This window comes from Macrotis lagotis, chromosome 1 (assembly GCF_037893015.1).
Source record: "Macrotis lagotis isolate mMagLag1 chromosome 1, bilby.v1.9.chrom.fasta, whole genome shotgun sequence".
NCBI classification, from domain to species: Eukaryota; Metazoa; Chordata; class Mammalia; order Peramelemorphia; family Peramelidae; genus Macrotis; species Macrotis lagotis.
In genome coordinates, this window is record NC_133658.1 from 497,651,927 (window position 1) to 497,671,439 (window position 19,513).

General features: G+C 36.0%; 1 pseudogene; it reads right to left on the bottom strand.

Moving 5' to 3' along the window:
* Positions 1 to 9,851: 9,851 nt before the first annotated feature.
* Positions 9,852 to 13,251, bottom strand: LOC141520525 (transcriptional repressor CTCF-like; annotated as a pseudogene).
* Positions 13,252 to 19,513: the final 6,262 nt, after the last annotated feature.

Sequence of the window (19,513 nt, forward strand, 5' to 3'; positions counted from 1 at the left end):
CAAAGTGCAACCCTAAACAACAGTTTTGATTAATGGAGGTATGATTTTGTTATTAGGTTGTTCAACCATGTCTGACTCTTTGTGACCCCATGGACATATTAGGCCTTTCTATTCTCTACTACCTCCTGAAGTCTGCCCAGGTTCATGTTCCTTGTTTTCATGATACTATCTATCCATCTCATTCTCTGCCATCCCTTTTTCTTTTGCCTTTAATCTTTGTCAACATTAGGGTCTTTTCCAATGAATCTTTTTTATTCTCATTGAGCAGCAAAAGTTTTTAAGCTTCAGCTTCAGTACTTGACTTTCCAGTAAATAGCTCAAATTAATTTCTCTAAGTATTGACTCATTTGATCCTTGCTGTCTAAAGGACTCTCAAAATTCTGCTCCAGCACCACAAAAGTATCAATTCTGTGGAATTCTGCTTTCTTTATAGTACAACTTTTTTAGTCATAAATTGTTATGAGAAAAATCATAGTTTTGACTATATGAAACTTTGTTGGCTAAAGTGATACTTCTGCTTTTTAGTATGCTGTTAAAATTTGTTGCAGATTTTCTGCCAATGAGCAAGTGTCTTTTAATTTCAAGGCTTCATTCACAATCTGCAGTTATCTTTGAGTCCAAGGATATAGAATCTGAAAAGTCAGTTCCTTCTCCCTTTATATGCTGGGAATTGATAGGACCAGTTGCCAAGATCTTTCTTTTTTTATGCTAAATTTTAAGCCAGCTTTTACTCTCTCCTCTTTCACTCTCATAAAAAAGTTTCTTAATTCCTTTTTAACTTTCTGCCATTAGAGTGATATCATCTGTATATCTGAGATTATTTATTTCTCCAGCAATTTTAATTCCAGTTTTTGATTCTTCTAGTTTGACATTTTGTATTGTATACTATGTGTGTGTGTGTGTGTGTGTGTGTGTGTGTGTTAAATAATTAAGTAGTACTCCTTTTTCAATCTTAATCCAGTCAAATTGTTCCATGTTCAGTTCTGTTGCTTCTTGGTCCACGTAAAGGTATGAGACAAGAAAGATGATCTTCTACCCCACTATTTTTGAGAACATGTTACATTTTGTTGTGATTCACACAATCAAAAGCTTTAGTGTACTGTGTGGTCTTGGGCAAGCCACTTAACCCCATTTGCCTTGAAACCCCCCCCCCCCCAAAAAAAACTACCTAGTATAGTCAATAAATCAGGAATAGATCAACTTTTTTTCCTGGAACTCTCTTACTTTCTCCAAAATCCAGAAAATATTGGCAATTTGGTCTCTAGTTTTTCTGCCTCTTCAAAAACCAGATAATTTTCAGTTCATATATGAATGCAGCATAGCCTGTAGAATCTTGATAACCTTTAGTACTTATGAAATGGACTCAGCTTTTTAGTAATTTGAACATTTCTTGGCCTGGCCCTTCTTTAAGATTAAGACATAAATTGTTATTTTCTAATCCATTGGTCATTGAGCTTTCCAAATTTTCAAGTAAACTGAGTGCAGTACTTTAACAGCATCATCTTTTAGGGTTAAATAGCATCACATTCACTTAATTTTTTGTGACCAATACTTCCTAAGACCCACTTGACTTCATTCTTCAGATATTTGGCTCTAAATCAGTAACCATACCATTATTGTTATTAGTGTGTTATGTTCTTTTTTTGTCGAATATTTTTATGTATTCTTTCTACCTCTTATTTTCTTCTGCTTCTATTAAATCTCTACCATTTTTGCCTTTTATAATGCTCATTTTTGCCTGAAACATTCCCTAATTTTCTTTAAGAGATAACATCTTGGGGCGGCTAGATGGTGCAGTGGATAGAGCACCGGCCCTGGAGTCAGGAGTTCAAATCCGGCCTCAGATACTTAAAAATTACCTAGCTGTGTGGCCTTGGGCAAGCCACTTAACCCCATTGCCTTGCAAGAGAGAGAGAGAGAGAGAGAGAGAGAGCGAGAGAGAGAGAGCGAGAGAGAGATATCATCTTTTCCATTCTATTGTTTTCTATATCTTTGCATTACTCATTTAATAAAAAAATCTTATCTTTTCTTATTATTGGCTAAAATTATGCATTCAGATGGATATGTCTTTCCATTTCCCCTTTCCTTTTCCTCTTTCCTCTTTCCTCAGATATTTGTAAACCTCATCAGACAATGATTTTGCTTTTTTGCTCTTCTTTAGGATATTTTTTGTTGCTGTCTTCTATATATGTCAGACTTCTGTCCATAGTTCTTTAGGTACTCTATCTAGAGGATATAATTCCTTAAATCTATTATCACCTCAACTTCATATATATACATATATATATATATTATTATTATTAGGTCATACCTATATGGTCTTATAGTTTTCCCTACTTTCTCCAATTTAAGTCTGAATTTTTCAATACGAACTCATGAGCTTCTCTCATTAATCTGGGGTCTTCCTAATTAAATGAATGTAGGATGGATATTAGGCTACAACTACTTTAGAATTATTCAATCAATTAAACTGATAAAGGATCCCTTCTTACAATTCATATGATTATTTGCTGCCTCATTCCTTCGTATATGGTCATAGAATGGCAAACTAGTTTAATTCCTATTAGTCTGAGGAGGTAAGAGAAGTACAGAAAGAGAAAGAGAAGGAGAGAAAGTGAGGAGAAAGATCTGCTGGAGGAATGGCCAATAAATCAACCAAAAATTAATCAAAAAAGGATTACTCATTTATCTATAATGTAAGTAGCCTATTTCTAGATTTTTTTTCAAGGCAATGGGGTTGAGGCTTGCCCAAGGCCACACAGCTAGGTAATTAAGTGTCTGAGGTCGGATTTGAACCCAGGTACTCCTGACTCCAAGGCCGGTGCTGTATTCACTGCGCCATCTAGCCGCCCCCAGTAGCCTATTTCTAACCCACTCTGAGCAATTACCTAGATCAAGATGGTACACAGCTGCTTTTCTATCTGGACACACCAAGTACTCAGTCCTAAAATGTAGTCTGGGAGACTTGATTGTGATTTTATCTGAACCACAGTGTCCCTTACTCTTGTTCACTTACTTCCTGTGCAGAGTTGTCTGTCTAGGTCAAATCCTACCTCCTGAGTCAATCATGAAAGACCCTACTTCCAAAAACAATTGTTTTAACTAAGAATGAAATCCCTAAGTGACATAACTTAGAAAGAAATTAAGTCATCTAGCAAAGGGAGAGGACCAAAAAAGAGACAGCTCATTCCCCTTAAGTGTCTGTTAAGTTACACATCATATAGGACTCAATGAACCAAGGAAACATCAATTAAATGGCCAGCATAGAGGCAATTTTGAGATAAAAATGTGGATTTCTCGATACATATAATGGGATAAATCTACATTTATTGCATCAGTCATTGGATCTATCTGTATTTCTGGTCTGCATAATCTAGATTCTGAATTAAGCATTAAACAAATCTGGTCTGTAAGCAATAGAACTAATTTCCTCGTCACAGAGGGCTAGGTTGAAACAACGTAATAAAGTTTTCTTGTACAACTATGTTTCAGGCACTGCGCTAAGCATGCTACAAATATTATCTCATTTGATCCTTACAACAACCCTTTATGGATAAGGAAACTGAGACAGAGAGTGCTCATGGTTATACACCTAATACATGGATTTGAAATTAGGTCTTCCTGACTACAAATTTGGTGTCAAAGTTGTTTCCTAATAAGTAGTTCTGAAATAACAAATAATTCACTATTTTTTTATGAAATAAGGAATTAGTGGTCTTTCTGACCTTTACCACCACTCATAAGCAATGTGCACAAAATCTTAAGATGAGAATGTACTCATAGTACTTGATAGAAATTACTCAACTCAACAAAATAATAGCAAGTGTACTCTCCAGATAAAAATAATATTAGAAGAATTAGTTTAATGGATTCTGAATACCTATTCTATAATTCCTCTGGCTAAAGGAATCACACTACCAGCTAGATGGCCAGCAGAATAAAGATCCAATTACCTTGAAGTTGGATCACCTTGATACTACATACATACCCTTTTGGATATTACGCTTACATACCCTTTTGGACACTATTAGAGAGTAAAGAGATGACGCAATCTTGTATGACTACTGATTTTTGTCTCTACCCACTGAATTGTTTTCTATGTCCCAATTCAAAGAAATGTTTTGAGACTATTATATCATTTGGTATGCTGTTACAGCATTGAGAATGGTCTTTATCATCAGACGTTTTTGCTGCATTCGAAAAAAGCAAAACACAGAGAACTTCACATTTTGGACTAACTAGGATAATGTATGTTGCTATAGATTAGATAATATAATAGTACCAACATTTCTCTGAGGCATATTTTTTCCTCCCACTGATACAGAGAGGTTTTGGCAGGAAAAAAATGCTCCTCAGACTTGAGTCTAATATAGAATCTTTCTCCAATTCACACTCCTAAGTTAACAAACTGTGGTCCTAGGACAAGGCTATCCCTAGGATTTGGTTAGCTGTGACTTTCCTGAAAAAACTTCTTGGTCATCTAAGGGCATAATAAGTCTCAGTTACATGGGATCAAAGTCATTTAGAATTGATGGAACTGGGAGCCAAGATGGTAGTGAGAAGTCAGGAAGTTCTGGGCATTCTCCCTGAAACAACTTCTGGTTGTTAGGGGTTTTTTGTTTTGTTTTGTTTCTTGCAAGGCAAAGAGGTTAAGTGACTTGTCCAGGGTCACATAGCTAGGTCATTATTAAGTGTCTGAGGGTGGATTTGAACTCAAGGCCTCCTGTCTCCAGGGCTGGTGCTCTATCTACTGCGCAACCTACCTGCCCCCTGAAACAACTTTTAATGAAGTCTCTAAACAGACCCTCCCAAAAAAGAGAGTGAAACAAGATATCATGAAGGAACTTTAGAAAAGGCCAGTCAAAGTATATAGTCCAGCATAGGCAGGGAGCTAAGAAGCCATTGGGAGTACAGCTCAGGTGCTGGCTTAGCAAGTCAGATGTACAGTGGGTCTAAAGCTAGGGTTCCAACCACAGCTCAGAAGGCAAAGTTCAAGCTCTGAACTGAGCTCGGAAATAATAAAACAGTTGGGATGGGGTCCAGCAAACTTAATGCAGGGAATAAATCATGAGCACCTGAAACACTCTTCTCAACCAAGCTAACCTAGACACCACCAAAGGCCAAGTGTTTAAGCCGAGGACCAGATGCCCAACCCCAGCACAAAAAGCTTGGAACTATATCTCCTGTGTCCTAGGTGCAAAGTTAAACTATCAAAATGAGCAAAAAAACCAAAAAGAGAACTAACTATAGATAGCTATTATTGTTATAAGGATGATTAAAATAACATATAATAAGAGTAAGGCATGGGGCAGCTAGGTGGTGCAGTGGATAAAGCACTGGCCCTGGAGTCAGGAGTACCTGAGTTCAAATCCAGTCTCAAACACTTAATAATTACCTAGCTGTGTGGCCTTGGGCAAGCCACTTAACCCCATTTGCCTTGCAAAAACCTAAAAAAAAACCCAAAGGAGAGAAAGAAGAAATATGGAGAAAAGAAACAAGAATCATGCAGGGAAATTATGAAAAAATTGACTGAAGAAAAAAATTTTACTTTAAAAATAAAATTGGCCAAATGGAAAAAGAAATCAACTCCTTTAAAACTGAAAATGAACAACTGGGAAAGGAATCTAAGTAATAAAAAATAAAATTAACCAATTGGAAAAAGAAGCACAAAAAATTAACTGAAGAAAATAAAAAAAACTAGAATTGGACAATGGAAACTAATGACTCTATGAGACACTGGGATTCCATCAAACAAACCAAAACACTGAAAAAATATAGGAAAAGCAAAGTCCCTCTTAGGAAAAATGAGTAACTTGGCAAATAGATCTAAGAGAGATAATTTATGAAGAATGCCACGATCAGAAAAAGAGCCTGGACAATATTTTACAGGAAATTATCATGGAAAATTGCTCTAATATCCTAGAACAAGAAGACAAAATAGTCCTTGAAAGAATCCATTAATTACCCCCCCCAAACTCCAAGGAATACTGTAGCCAAATTTCAGAATTCTCAGCTAAAGGAGAATACAAAGCAGCAAAAAAAAGCAATTTAAATACCAGGGACAATTAGAATTACATATGACCATTTCTACATTGTAGGATCAGAGGACTGGATTCAATGAAATAGAGGACTTCCAAACTTACCTGATAAAAAGATCAGAACTCAACAGAAAATTTGATATTCAAATACAAGACTCAAAGATGCATATAAGTAAAATGGAAAGGGGAAAATGTTAGTCAATAATATTAAACTGTGTACATCCCTACATGGGAAGACAATAATTGTAACTCTTGAGAATTGTATTTCTCTTAGGAGAGTTAAAAGAAGCATACTTAGAAGGTGAGGTAGAAGGTAGAAGACTAACTTTGAAAGTGGTGATGCTTTAGCAGATACAGTACATGAGGACCATATTTCTATTGGGACAGTTAAAGGGACTGTATTTAGAGGCTGTGGGTATAAATGGCTCACGATGTGATTTTTGTTTTACATGATACTTTAGCTCATGAGGGTTATATTTTTATAGAGTTAGTTGCAGAGAGTGTACTTAGAAAGAGGGAGTGGGTACAAACATTAGAATTTGAAGTTTACAGCTCTTGAAAATTTTATTTCTAACAGTTGAGGGGACTATACTTGGACAGAAGCTGTGGGCATGAAGTGATTATGAAGTAATGATGCTTACAAATCAATCAGTTAGTCAATCAACCTTGAGGTCAGATAAAAGGAGTATACCTTGACAGAGAATGTGGGTGCAAGACAGTTATAAGACAAAACATGAAAAGAAGGATTACACTGGGAGAAGGCAAGGCATTAGAAAATAAACACACCACATGAAGAGGCACAAAGGATCTGTTATAGTAGTGGGAAAGAAGAGAGTGTGTGAACACTTTGTAAATCTTATTCTTAATAGACTTGACCCAAAGAGGGAATACCATACTTTCCCAATTTAGTTTATAAATTTATCCTACCCTACAGATAAGTGGTGGAAAGAGAAAGAAAGGGGAAGAATGAGCTGATCAAAGGAAGAGAGAAAGTAAAGATAAATTTAAAGTTAGAGTAAAAGTTAAAAAAGTAATAAGGGGAAAGGGAGAAGAAAAGGGAAGAGTGCTGATCAAGAGGCCAAAGAGGTCAGAAGCTAAACATTGGTGAGGAAGGATAAGGAGAAAGAGAAAAGTACAAATGGGGGAAGATAGATGGAGAGAAATAAAAAATTAGTGATCATAATTGTAAATGTGATTGGGAAGAACTCTTCCATAAAAGGAAGCAGATAGCAGAGTGGATTAAAAACCAGAATTCTAAGTATATTGTTGATAAGAAACACATTTGAGACAGAGAGATCCACCCAAGGTAAAAGGCTGGAGTAGAATGTGTTAGGCTTCAGCTGAAGTAAAAACAAAAGTAGGGATAGCCATTCTGATCTCAGACAAAGCAAAAGCAAAAATAAAATTAATTAAAGAGGATAAAGATGGATACTACAACTTTTTAAAAGCAAAGAAGGAATATTAAACAGAGGCCATGACATCAGGAAGGTAATGCCATGACAAGCATGTGAACTGGATTTGAGTGACGGGGATATGATGCTAAGTCACCAGCCTCACTTTCTCCTCTGGAGTCATCTGGGTCCAGTAGCCAGATATGAAATGTCTGAGGTTAGATATGAATTTGGGTCCTCCTGACTCCTGGGCTAGTGCTCTATCTACTGCACCACCCAGCTGCCCCTAACTATAGTAAATTAAAAAGGTTTTGCACAAACAAAACCAATGCAGCCAAGATTAGAAAGAATACAGAAAATTTGTAAACCATTTTCATAATTAGTGTTTCTGATAAAGGGCTCATTTCTAAAATATTTAGAGAATTGAGTCAAACTTATAAGTATAAAAGTCATTCTCCAACTGACAAATAATCAAAGGATGTGAATAGGCAGTTTCCATATGAAGAAATTAAAAATATCTATAGTCACATTAAAAACTGCTCCAAACCATTATTGATAAGAGAAATGCAAATTAAAAGAACTGGGAGATACCACCTTGCACCTCTCAGACTGGCTAAGATGACAAAAAAGGAAAATGATCAATATTGAAGAGGATGTGGGAAAACTGGGACAATAATGCATTATTGGTGGAGTTGTAAACTGATCCAATCTTTCTGGAGAGTATTTTGGAACTTTACCCAAAGGGCAATAAAACTGTACATATCCTTTGATCCAGCAATACTACTATTATCTCTATATCCCAAAGAGATCATAAAAAACGGGAAAGACCCACATGCAAAAATGCAAAAAAATATTTAGAGTAGCTCTTTTTGTAGTGACAAAGAATTATAAATTGAAGGAATGTCCATCAGTTGGGGGATGGCTGAACAAATTATGGTATATGGATGTTATAGAGTACTATTGTTTTGCAAGAAATCATGAGTGGTCACATTTTAGAAAAGCCTGGAAAGATTTGCATGAATTGATGATAAGTGACATCAATAGAACTAGAGAACATTGTATACATTAAAAGCAACATTGTGAGATAAATCAATTATGATGACTATAGCTCCTCTCAACAGTTCAGTGATAAAAACAACCTTGAGGGACCTCTTATAAAAATGACATCCATATCCAGAAAGAAAAACAATCTTTGGAGTCTGAATGCAAAGCAAAGTATACTGTTTACTTTTTAAAAAATTTGGTTTTTTCTTTCTTTCTCATGGTTCCCCACCCCCATAGTCCTAATTCCTTTTTCTCAACATGACTGATATGGAAATATGTTAAACTTAATTATATATGTGCTACTTTTATCTGGTTGTTTGCTGTTATGGGGAGGGGGGTAGGGAAAGGAAGATGGTAGAAAAATGTGAAACTCATAAACTTGCAAATGGATGAATGTTGAAAACTACCTTTGCATGTAATTAAAAAACAAAATTAAAATCAAAAAGGACAAGAACAAGAAGAAAAAACAAGAATGAGAACAAGAAAAAAAATCTGGATCTTTAAAAAAAAATTTTAAATTGATGGAATTTTGAAGCCCATGCTAGTAATATTGCCTTAGGGAAGGAGGAAGCATCCAAATAAACTAAGTACTACTCTAACCTTATTGCATATTTTTCCTGTGTTAGAATAAAATATACCTCCTTGTATCAAATTGTCACTAACTTGCTAGAGACTCATTTCCTCCTAACAAGGAAGCTGAACAGAGTACAGATGTTGACAGCTACCTTTTTCATAGTTTTAGCAGATTGTAACAGGATGACCTTAGGATTCACTATATGGTTAAGCTAGCATTCTGTAAATACTGAGGACAATGGGGTGATCTGACTTGGAATACCCACTCAGGCAAAGGGACAACTCAGTGGGTGATGGAGGATGCTGCCCAAGAGTGTAAATACAAGTTTCAACTCCAGTATTTCTAGTTGCTGTTGATTATTTTGCATCAGTTCATCTGACAGCATAATCAGACCAAAGTGAAGAAGCTCAGCACATTCAGCAGCTCTTGGCTTTCAAGTACTATGCAATCAAAGTTAAGGGGTGACTAATGACATGGGTGGCCATACAAGTGAAGAGATCTCTCTCCAGATAGACATGGGGGCTAAAGGTTCCCAACCAGAACCCACCTTGTGGTAGCTGACCCAGAGATTCGGATTTCTGTTAATCTCTAATCCTGAGACAAGAGGAAAACAACAGATTTGTAGTAGCTTGCAGAAATTCCAAACTGTGGAACTCTCACCAGTGTCAAGAAGTGGGAAACAGGTGGACCTTTTTTATTTTAATTCATTGTTATTTATCAGCTGTATTGCAATATAATTCACTTTCTCAGTTTTCAAATTTTCAATACATATTTTATTACAGTTCTTATGTTGGCCTTCTAAAATATATCACACAGTACAGCAAAATGCAAAAATGCATCAACCTAGAGTCTGATAACTATACTCACCACCTTTTTAATAAAACTACAGAGAAGAAAAATTTGTTTGAAATCAGCAAGACTATAAAAAGCTTACATTTTTACATAGTCCCATATTCAAGCATCAGCTGTTATGAAAGTAGTTATTTGTTTCCCATTAGTATTTCTTGTTAAGATCCAAATTTAAATTACTGACCTATAGAAATTTCCCAGCCCAAGTTTTCCAAGGGCTACCATGACCCACTTAAAATTGCTGTGTATGCCTTATCAGAGGATTTGCAAAACACAAGAACAGACCTATAAATCGGAGCAAAGAAAATGTAGATGTGAAATCATAATAGAGTTAATTATACAAGGTTCAAATGCCAATTCCATGTGCTTGGAATAAAAAATGTTCCACGTAGACTCCCATTATTCAGCAAGGAATAGTCCAGGTCTTTTCTTCTAGGTGATTGTGATTCATTAATTTTTTCACCCAACATTTACATACTGTTGAACCTGTTGTAACTTAATTTGTAAGATAATTAAAATGTTGAGCTTCTTAAACTTCACTTCTTTCCAATTTTTAATTAATGGAAAAGATTAAAATGTAAAAAACAAAAAAAAACCCAGGTATTTATAAGTTTGACCATAACAGATACTTCATTGAGAAAACAGCAAAATGTTGAGAACAGAAATCAGTCATATCATACTATATTATTGGTGTACAGCTAACTCCAAGCTATAGATAATCAGGGAAAAGTAAAAATAAAAATGGTTTAAAAGTCTAGTATTCTTCCGATTCTGCATTTACTATTAAAAACTTCTAAGAAAGGGGCATAGAACTTTGGGAAACTTTGGTGGTTCCAAGATCTGTGACACTAACATCAAACAGCAAGTTTTAGTTAATCATATATTTTACCACGATCTTTGAAGTTTAAATATCCAGTATGTTTGATAAAATGATCTAAAATGATGCATTGCCCCAAATCAAGAAAACAGAAGAAAAAGAAAAAAAAAATTGAACCGTTTAAACCCAACCCAGGCCAATTCAGTTGTCAGAATCTTCTTCCATCAGCAGTTCATCTTCCTCTGTATCACCTTTGAAATGAGATCTCTCTTGGGAGCTTCCACCACAGCAGACTGGGGCTCTCCTTCTTCTTCTTCACCTTCTATTATTTCCACAACAGGTTCTTTTTTGGCTCCCACTATAATGTTTTCAATTGTACTGGTGCCCTGGTCTTCAACCTGAACGGTTGCTGCAACGTGAATTTGCTTGGGCTGACTGGCCTTGCCCCGCAGCCTCTCTCTTAGCTTTTTGGCAAGTGGTGGGGCTGGAGTCACAGGCTTCACTTTTGGCATGGTTTCAGTTTCAACAAAAATTACTTCTTCATCCTCATTGTTATCCAGGGATGGTTCATCATTTTCATTATCAGAATGCCTCTTTTTTAGAGGGCATCTTCCTTTTCTTCCCATGCTTACCTCTCTTGGTTTCACCTCTGCTTTCTGCATCTTAGACCATCAAGACCAGTACAGTTGTCAGCATTCTTTGCCACCATAGCCTGGCATATGAATGTTTCACCACACTGAGAACAGCTAAGAGCCGGGACAAAGTTGAAATGCACAATCAGTTGCTGTTTCTAGAGGAAGGTCATGTCACAGTGACTAGAAGCAATAGGGTTTCTCTTCGGTATGTATTTGTGTGATTTTAACTGCTGTTCCTGTCTTCATGCATGGCCACACTGGTAACACTTGAAACTCTTCTCATTTTTGTGAGATTTTTCTTGGTGAAGGAGGGCATACCACTCACAAAACACAATATCACAATAATGACATTTCTTGCTCTGCTCAATGAGGGAATTCTGTTTTCGAAAATGGATACCCAAATCTCTCTTTTTTTGGCTATGACAATGTCACACTGTGGACAGTGAAATGTGGCCACATTCTTTAGGCGCTTCTCTAAGATGTGTATCTTCATTGTGCCACTCTGGGCAAACTGAGCATGACAAACATAACATTCATAGGGCTTTTCACCCGAATGTATTCTCACTCCACTTTTCAGTTTGAATGTATCCCTGCTGGCCATACTGGACAAATTACACTGGAGTGGATGCTTTCCCTTGTGAGAGAGAATGTGACCTTTCAACTTGCTGACCTCTCTAGCATAATCACACATGGAACTCTTGAAGGGTTTCCATGGGTGTGTTTATAGCATCAATGCTGCACTTGTTAACTTAAAAAGTTCCAATTGGGACACTTATAAGGACAAGTATCTGTGTGATCATTAAAGTGGTTCCTCAGCAAGGTGACTGTGTGGAAAGTTCTGCCACAGAGGTGACACTTATGTGGTTTTTCATGACTAAGATTTTTCATGTATCTATCCAAAATTTGAATGTAGCGGACCTGTGAAACCACATAGCTCACATTGGAATATCTTATTTTACACTTTTCTTTTTTATTTTTGTTGGCTTTGGAGACTTCATATTACCAGCAATCTTTTTTGCATTGACTTCTGATAATAAACCTTCTTGTTACTCTTCTTCAAAGTCAAACACAGAAATATCCACATCTTTGCCCTTCTCTATGAAATGAAATTTGCCCTTTTGGGTTGGTGGTTTTGTTTTGGGTTTTTTTTTTTTGGTTCCATTTGGCAAGTAGCTGATATTCTGGGTCTTTCTATCAATTGGGATTTTTCTTGGGATTGCATCTTCCCTTCCTCTAATGTCTCAACCTCACCATTGGCACTTTCTTTTACCACCTGGAAACCTTCAGGCAAAGGTAACATGTGATAAATCATGGGCTTGCCTCTTGGTGAGCCTTTCTTAGAAACCTCATTTTTATAAGCCCCTTGCAGTTCTTCTACAGAAGTAGTGGCCATAGTCACTACAAAAAAAGCTGAAGCTCCCCAAGGTCAAATTGTTCTTCAATGTTAACAATTTGAAGGGGCAGCTAGGTGGCGTGGTGGATAAAGCACAGGCCCTGGAGTCAGGAGTACCTGAGTTCAAATCCGATCTCAGACACTTAATAATTACCTAGCCATGTGGCTTTGGGCAAGTCACTTAACCCTGTTTGCCTTGCAAAAAAAATAAAAAACAATTTGAAGTGGTAGTTATCTGTGTGTCATTCACAGTAGTATCAGCTTCCTGAGGTACTGTACCTCCATGATTTTAGTCTTCAACTGAAATAGGGCAGGGTACCGTTCCACTGCTATGTACCAGTTGAATCACTTCACCCCTATCTGCTTGAATTTGTGATATATATATATATATATATATATATATCCTCATCCTTATTCCCTTCCTGGTGTCTCTGATGCATTTTTTTTCTATTTTCCTTTGATGAAAGTTTCAGATTCCTCCATGATTGCTTCAATTGCCTCACCTTCCATTTTCTTGCCCTTTTTTCAGTAACCCCATTCTAGCATTCAGTTCATGTTAGGAAATTATTTTTTAGATTATATTTTATTTATTTAAGGCAGCGGAGTTAAGTGACTTGCCCAAAGTGTCACAGCTAGGCAATTATTAAGTGCCTTAAGTAGAATTTGAACTCAGGTCCTCCTGACTCCAGGGCCAGTACTCTATCCACTGTGCCACCTACCAGTACCTATTATTAGGAAATTCTTCAAAGAATATGCTGAGACTGCAGTTTTACCCATTCGTCTTATTCTGGCTTTATCACAGATAGAGACAAAGCACATGTTTCTATGCCTGCAAAGTCAGCTTGTGGAAAAGCACAATATCCAGGTTTCTTAAATCCAAGTCCTCAAATATTGGTCCACTACAACATCTTGACCCTCTTACTGAAGATCCGCATATATTCTCTTAGGCCCTGCTTCTCCTGCCTGGCCTACTCAGACCTCCTAATTGCAACTGCCAGCTGCTTGAAAACAGGCAGCTCCAAGCCCAGTTTAATCACTTAATAGCCTTGGACATGAAATGGCAGTGACACAGAGCAATGCACCTGCCAGGTGGACCTATTCAATCAAAGAACTGGTAACTTTAGGAGAAGTTTGCAGAAAACCTTAAGCATACCTGGAAGCCCTAAGAGCTTGGTTTAATACTATAAATGATAAAAAAAATCTCAAAAGCTAAAATCTATCGTTCTATAGGGAACTCTCTGAAGATACAGTTTTACAATCAACTGTAATTCAGTTTATTAGAGCCCTTAGATGGGAAATGCTTTTTTAAGTGGTAAAGATAGGCACTTGATCAAATGTAACATGTTAAAATGAGTTTCCATTCTAGCCAGTTCATCAATGGGAAACTGCAAGGGAGAGGGAAAAATTCTCAAAGGAAACCAGTATGATAAACTGGATGTAGATGATCCCTTCAAAGTCTATTGTCTATATAGCGACAATTAGATCCTACTTCCTGGTTAGAGCACACCCAGAAGATTTCAGACCTTAATCATGGGTCTTCCCTACCAAATACCTTAAAGGTTCAGGCTGAAGAATATGTGAAATTTATATAGGAGATCAGGACAGTAATAGCTTAAGCAAGTACTACTGTCTGTTCAAATAGGTATTATGAGAATATAAATCCCAGAACTTGCAACCCTGAGAGTAGGGCAGAGAGCAAGGATATATGGAAGTTATATTGCTCATCCCTATAGCTTTACCTTACTTTGCAAATGTTGTGGACCAGTTAGCTCAGTCTCAGAGTGTTTGGTGTAAGGGCTCCCAAGTGACTTACAAATGTTATTTTCTCCTCCATATTCTCTCTATTCCCACAACTAAGCAAGTTATAAGGAATCTGCTTTCATGTGAGAAAGAGTTCCTTCTTTCTCCAGGGTTACCTAAACCCTCTTTCATATTGCCAGATTATGATGAAGAGTCTTGAAAGTGCTTTCCCTTCCTGAGGGCATTGAAACATACTACAACACTGATAAAATAATGCCGACAAGGACAGATGAGGACATGATGGCAGAGATCTTAATTCAGATCATGGTTCACATGAAAGACAAGGGGTGGGAAATCAATCCTACTCAAGCCCCAAAAAGAATTCCTGGAAGAGCTCAAAAAGGAGTTTAAAAATCAGAGACTTGCATGAACTGATGCCAAGTGAACTGAGCAGAACCAAGAGAACATTGTACACAGTGAGAACATTGAGAGATGATCAATGATGATGGATGCAGCTCCTCTCAGCATTCAATGATCAAGGACAATCCTGAGGGATCTGTTATGTGGAATGCAATCCACATTCAAAGGAAAAAACTATGGCATTTGAATACAGACTAAAGCAAACTATACTCACTTTTTAAAATTCCTTTTTTGATTTTTCTTTCTTATTCAAGGGTTTCCCCCTTCATTCTAATTAATCTTCCACAACATGACTATCATGGAAAATGTTAAACATGATTATACACATGTAAAACTTTTAACAGACTGTTTGCTGCCATGGGAGAGGGGAGGGAATGGAGGGAGGTAGAAAAATGTGGAACTCATAAACTTATAAATGGATGAGTGTTGAAAACTACTTTTGCATGTAATTGGAAAAATAATTTTTAAAAAATTAAATAAGATATGTAGAAGAAAAATTGAGAAAACATGAGAGTGATGTGAGAAGCACAAAAATGGGAAAAAGGTACAAAATTTACTGAAGAAAACAATTTCTTAAAAATAGAATTGGTCATATGAAAAAGGTGGTTAAAATAATAAATAAAATAATTTTTTAAAAGTAGAATTGAACATGGAAGATAATTCTTCCATGAGACATCAAGAATCAAAGTCAAAAATAGAAGAAAATGTGAAATATCTCATTGAAAAAACAACTAACCTGGAAAACAGATCCAGAAGTGATAATTTAAGAATTATTGGCCTACCTGAAATCCATGATTATAAAAAAAAGAATTTGAACATCATACTTCAAGTAATTATCAAAGAATACTAGTCTAGTATCTTGAAACCAGAAGGTAAAACTAGACACTGAACAAATCTACTGATCACTTCTAGAAAGAGATCGCAAAACAAAAATTCTCAGGAACATTATAGCCAAATTCCAGAATACCCAGAACAAGTAGAAATTATTGCAAGCAACCATAAAGAAACATTTCAAATATTGGGGAACCATACCTAGGATTACACAGGATTTTATAATTTCTACTTAAAGGATCAGAAGACATGCAATATGATGTTCTGGAAGGCAGCTCCAGGATTACAATCAAGAATAACCTGCCCATTGCAACTGAGCACAACCTTGGATATTGGGGGAGGGAAATGATCATTCAAAGAAATAGGCTTTCAGACTTTACTGATAAAAAGATCAGAGCTCGAGAGAGTTTTAGGAAGATGGAAAAATAGGTTATAAAATCCCCAGACTCTCCAGATTTCCTACACAAAAAAGAAAAAAAGAATCATCTCAGGGTGAATGGAGAATGGTAAACAAGAGTTGAGCAAAACAGAACAATGGTCCTCTTGGGACAACCCTAAAGATTTAAAGAAAGACTGGGGGACTAAAGTTCAGCTAGAGTAAAAAGCAATTACCTTCAGGCTAAAATAGCAAGTAACAAGCCCTGAGGTAGCTGGGTTAAGAGGTAGCCTTAGCTTCAGTCACAGGAATTCTCAGCTCCTAGACTGTGTGGGAAGTGGGGTGTCTGAGCCAGTAAAGAGTGAGGGAACTTAACTGATGAGAGATGCCCACCCAGACTCAGTCCTGGGCAAGAAGAAACCAGCACATGAACAGTCAGTGCAGAAGTAACAATTTGAGGATATGGCTAGCTGTGGAACAAGAGTACTTGGGCCAGAGGGGAGAACTGAAGGTATGGCCACTAAAAGGTTCTCAGGGAACAAGATCATTTTCAGCACAATAGACTGAGGAGTTCTAGCTGTGATTTAGAGGGGTGGGAGAAATCAGAGGTTGGGTCTAGGACAAAGCTAAAAAAATAGAAGGAACTGAGGCCAGCGGCACCCACCCTTATACCCCAGGACTGGAGGTGAATATAACAAGTTGTTTTAAAAAATTAAAGGAGCAAAGGAGAAAAAACTCCACCATAGACAGTTGCTATGGGAAGAGAACAGATAAGAGTTTGTCTTCAGAGGAGGATACTGATGCAAAAAGAGCCTCTCCTACTCCAAAGAGCAACATCAAATAGTTACTTGACTAAAAAGAATTCAAAAAAGATTTTAAAAATCAAATAAGAAATATTGAGGAATTTTTTTAAAAAATAAGAACAAGACAAAAGAGATCATGAAAGGAAAGGCAACTAACTGGAAAAGGAGATTCAGAATCTTAAGGAAGAAAATGATTCATTGAAAATAAGAATTGGGCAAGGGGAGTCAGCAAGGTTAAAGGAGACAAAGAAATAATCAAAATACATGAAAAATAAGAGAGTATGAAACTTCTCATAAGAAAAAAGCTTTATGAACACAATTATAAAGCACTTCTCACCAAAATAAAGTCAGATCTAAATAATTGGAAAAATGTCAATTGCTTATGGTTAATAATACAAATGACAATTCCATCTATATTAAATTATTATTCAGTATCATACAAATCAAACTGCCAAGCAACTGTTTTATGAGCTAGAAAAAAATAGTAACAAAATTCATCTGGAGCAACAAAAGGTCAAGAATAACAGGGAAACTATGAAAAAATGTAAAGGAAGATCTACCAGATCTAAAACTTTATTATAAAATGGTATTCATCAAAAGTTCCTGGTACTGGTTAAGAAACAGAATAATGGATCAGTGGATTAGGATAAGTTCAAAAGAAACCACAGTAAATTGCTGCAGCAATCTGCTGTTTGACAAACCCAAAGACATCAGCTTCTGGGATAAGAAATTACTAATTCACAAAAATTGTTAGGAAAACTAGAAAATAATATGGCAAAAACTAGGCATAGACCTCTCATACCCTATATAAAAATAAGGTCAAAATGGGTAAAGAATTTAAACATAAAAGGTGACACCATAGATAAATTAATAGACCAAGAAATACTCTACTAGATCTATGGAAAGGGATAAATTTATGACCAAACAAGAATTAAAGTGCATTAAAAACTGAAAAATGAATGATTTTGACTATATGAAATTGAAAATTTTTGCACTAATGAAATCAATGTTGCCAAAATTAGAAGGAAATCAGAAAGATGGGAAACAATCTTCACAACTAGGAGTCCTGATAAGGGTGTCATTTAAAAATATATAGAAAATTGCATTGAATTTATAAGGTTACAAGTCATTCTCCAATTGATAAATGGTCAAAGGATATGAATAGACAATTTTCAAATGAAAAAATTAAAGCTATATGTAATCATATGAAAAAATGCTCCAAATCATTAGTGATTAGAAAAATGAAAATTAAGACAACTGTGAGATATCAGCTCATACCTATCAAATTGACCAAGATGAGAAAATGGGAAAATGATCAATGTAGGAGGGGTTGTAGGAGAATTGGGACATTGATGCATTGCTGATAGAGTTGTGAACAGAACCAACCATTCTGGAGAACAATATGGAAATATGCCCAAAGAACAATAAAATTGTTCATACCCTTTGACCCAGCACTTCTAATTCTAATTCTATATCCAGAAGAAATCATAAAAAAATGGGAAAAGTTCCACATGTTCCAAAATATTCATAGCAGTTCTTTTTGTAGTGACAAAGAATTGGAAATTGAGGGGATGCCCATCAATTGGGGAATGGCTAAAGTTATGGTACATGAATGCCAATGGAATATTATTGTTCTATAAGAAACCAAAAATGGTCAGATTCTAGAGAAGCATGGAATGAATTACAGGATCTGATGCTAAGTGAAGGGAACAGAACCAAGAGAACAATGCACACATTAACAACAACATTGTGAGATGATCAACCTTAATGGAAACAGCTCCTCTCAGCAGTTCAGAGAGATAGGACAACAGTATTAGACTGTCTATGGACAATATTATCTTTGTCCAGAGAAAGAAAAACAAAACAAAACAAAAAACAACCCTTCAGAATCTGATTAACACCTTATAAAAATTATCATATATATATATATCCCTTAATCCTAATTCTTCATACCAAAAATGACTTATCTGTAAACATATTTATCAAAAATATGTATGTACAATGCTAACCCAACTGTTTACCCCTGAGGGGAGAGGGTGGGAAGGGAGAGTGGAAGGAAATTTTATAATTTAAAAATAAACATGTGCATATGGATGAAAAAAATTTTTTTAAAGATGTAAAAAACTGATCTGGGGAACAAATCAAGAAGAAGAAATATAAGAATAATCTAATTACCTGATAGTGACAATAAAAAAAATATTGATCCAATAATATAGAAAATAATTTACAAAACTTGTCCTGAAGTGTTAGAACAAGTGGGGAAATAGAAATAGAAAAAATTCACCCATCTTACAGGAATATCATAGCCAAATTCCAAAAGCCCCAGGTTAAGGAGAACTATGAGCAACAAGGAAAAACGTTCAAATACAGTGTACCCACAATTAGAATTACACAAGATCTAGTAGCAACTACATTAAAAGACCACAGGTCTTGGGAACCTATAGTTTCCTAAGAAACAATTGAAGAGCAAAAGAACTAGGGTTGTGGCCAAAAATATCATACCTGACAAAATTAAGCATTATTCTGAAGGAATAAAAGGGCTATTTAATGGATCACCATATTCATAAGACTCTGATGTAAAAAAAGATCTGAAACTTAATAG